This window comes from Momordica charantia (genome assembly GCF_013281855.1).
Source record: "Momordica charantia cultivar OHB3-1 chromosome 5 unlocalized genomic scaffold, Mcharantia_2.0 BLBB01000005.1, whole genome shotgun sequence".
In the NCBI taxonomy this organism is placed as follows: domain Eukaryota; kingdom Viridiplantae; phylum Streptophyta; class Magnoliopsida; order Cucurbitales; family Cucurbitaceae; genus Momordica; species Momordica charantia.
In genome coordinates this window covers 10303150-10306159 of record NW_028275163.1, presented here as the reverse complement: position 1 = coordinate 10306159, position 3010 = coordinate 10303150, and positions in this window count along the sequence as shown.

Genomic DNA, 3010 nt, shown 5'->3' with positions numbered 1-3010 from the left:
TGGTTAGCCCTTAAGTAATTACTTAATTAGCAGACATGGTTAGGGGTTCTATGAGCAAAGATGATGAGATTTGTAAGGCTTCAAAGGCCCAATTATGTAGTTTTTGGTTACTATGGTTTGTCCCAGCTGAGATAGATCTAGATCGAACTTGTAACGTCTGGTTTAAGTGGGTTTTTAATAATAGGGCGTCGAGGATCTTGGCCTTTTTAAGTTTATGCATGTAATTTTTTTTTAAGTACGTGAGGACATTCAAACTAATGATCTCTTGGTTAGAGACGAGTGCTAATTATTGCTGACTTAAGCTCATGTTGGTATGCATATAATTTTGTTCAAGGAGATAGCACCAAGTTAATTTTAAAAGTGGCTAACATGAGAATAACTTAGTGGTTAGGGTATCTTGCTTTTGTAGGAGTAAGAAGTTTCAATCTCTTATTTTCCTATTAAAAAATGTTAATTTTAAAAGTGAAAAAAATCTATTTTGGAATAAAAAATCTTACATAAATATTCTTTTCAATGTAAAAAGAGAGTTACACAACTAAAGTTGGTATGGATTAAAAAGTTATCATGTCGGACTCTATGACAAGAAAAAAAAACTATGAAAATATTAAGAGACTATTTCCTTTAAAAATGCAAGATCTCAACGGGATCATTATTCATCATAAATTGGTATGTCAAATTAGGCATATTATTTCTTTTACAAAAATAGGCTCTCATATATTTTGTTTCATATTGGCTATTGTAGTAACCTATATGTAACAACCGAAAAAATATATATAAATATATATATATATTTAAATTATTATTTTTTAGTTGTTTTCTTTTATTTTCTCAAAGATAAACCTTTTTGGTTTAGAAATTATTTTTTGAAAGATAATTTGTTCTTAGAATTTGAAAAAAATAAAAAGAAAGAGTTTTATTAAATCTTTAACTTTTTATTATCCTTTTTAAACAAGGATTCATTAGGATTTGTTATAAAAACCCTTAAACCCTAGGTTTTATTTTATTAAACTGTTAGACCTAGTTCTCTCTCAAAGATCAGTAAGATTTTCTTCTCATTGTTTTAGTTTTATTTTTCTTGATTTGTAGTTCTTTAATTCAGTTTATTGGAAAAAGTTTTGAGGTCTTTGTTTTTATAATAAAAGATTTTAAGGACTTTTTATCCTAAAAATTTTTCAGAATTTTTGATTGGAATCTTTTTGTTTATAAGATTGTTTTTAGGCTATTTTGAGGCTCTTTTAACATAAAAAGTTTACCTATTTGTATCCTATAAATTATAGTTTGTTGTTATGATTTTTACATGAAAAAATATATGTTTTTACCAAATTTTAAAGGTTTTCTATAAAGTTTTCAGATCTGATTTTTCTATAAAAATCAATAAATTGTTAATTGTTTTATGGAAAATTCTTGGAAGTTTTATTTTATAAAACAGAAAATTTTTCAGATTTAAAATCCCCAAATTTTCAATTGTTTAGAAGGTTTTTAAGCTGGTTTTATTGAGAAACTTTTTGTAAATTTTGTTCGTATTGATTTATATCGATTCTTCTAATTTTAAAATTTGTTATTGTTGAATTTAGAGGCTTTTTAACCTAGTTTTCAGATCTGGTTTTGTAGCCCCAAATCCATACTTTCCTAATTATTTTGCATAAAAAAGTGTTTTGAATGGGAAAATTGGGTAGATAAGATTTGGGTTAGTAATTGGTTGAATTTTAAATCCTTGGATAGGATTTAAGAATTGATTTTGGATATTGGTTGTTTCTAGGCCTCTAAGTTGACAACTACCAAAGAAGAAGTAAATTAGATTAGTAGGATTTCTGAAAGAGGTAAGTAATTTGTCATATCCCTTCAAAAAAAGTATTGTAAGTAATTTACCGTATCCGTTCGAAAAGTGTTGTAAGTGATTTGTCATATTTCAAAAAACTAAAATGTATTTTGGATTTGATAGGAAGATTTGAAATTGATATCTTGCATATGAAATTGAAGTTTTATTATGGATTTGAAAACTAATTTGGCAATTGAAATTATGTTTATTTGCAAAGTATTTGAAGTATTGTTAAATGATTTGATAAAGTTTTGTTTAGATATTTAAAGGTTTGAAATTGATATTTTGTTTATTTGTGAAATATTTGAAATCACGTTTTGGAGGATTGATAAAGTTTGTTTTAAATTAATTCAATGTTTTGGATTAATTTAATATTGAAAGTAAGTGTTTGTTTTGCATTTTATTTGAAAGATATTTTTTATTGATTTGATAGGGCTATCCAGATATGCCATGATTTTTGTTTTGAGGAATGTTTTGCTTATTTGGGGTAGTAGCCTAATTTGGAATTGATGGATTTCTGTTCTGGCTTATTTGTGGGAAGACACTTTTGTGGTTTGGCATGAGAATGAAGATTCATGTGTGTGTTATTCACTCACGTGCCCTCAAACTTAAGTAACTCTATTCTGGTCGATATTATTTCGACAACTCTGTTCTGGTCGATATTGTTTTGACAACTCTGTTCTGGTCGATATTAATTCGACAACTCTGATAGAAGCTTCTGATTGATTTGGCGTTACCGACGGGTACCCACATATGTTCTGTAGGCTACCCAAATAATGCAACCTTCCACTCTGATTTTGAAAGTATGAATGAATGTAAGATTGTTTTGAATGTTTAAATGATTTAGTTATTTGAAAGTTTGAAAGTTGTACCAAATGTTTTAGAAGGAACTTTGAAAGTTTTGATTGGAAGAAAGTTTGTTTTGAAGGATTTTGAGTTTGATCAAATGAAAGTTCATTTTGAATTAATGAAAGTTTGTTTTGAAAGAATGAAAGCTTGTTTTGATTGACTGAAAATTTCACCTTATTTGAAGACTTTGTTTCTGAAAATTTAGTTCGTTTTGAAAGTTTTGAAAGTTTTGAAAATTGTATTAAATATTTTAAAGGACTTTAAAAGTTTTGATCTGTTCGTATTTTTGTTTACGAATGTTTTGAAAGGAAAATGAATTTTGAAATTCGATATGGAAATTGC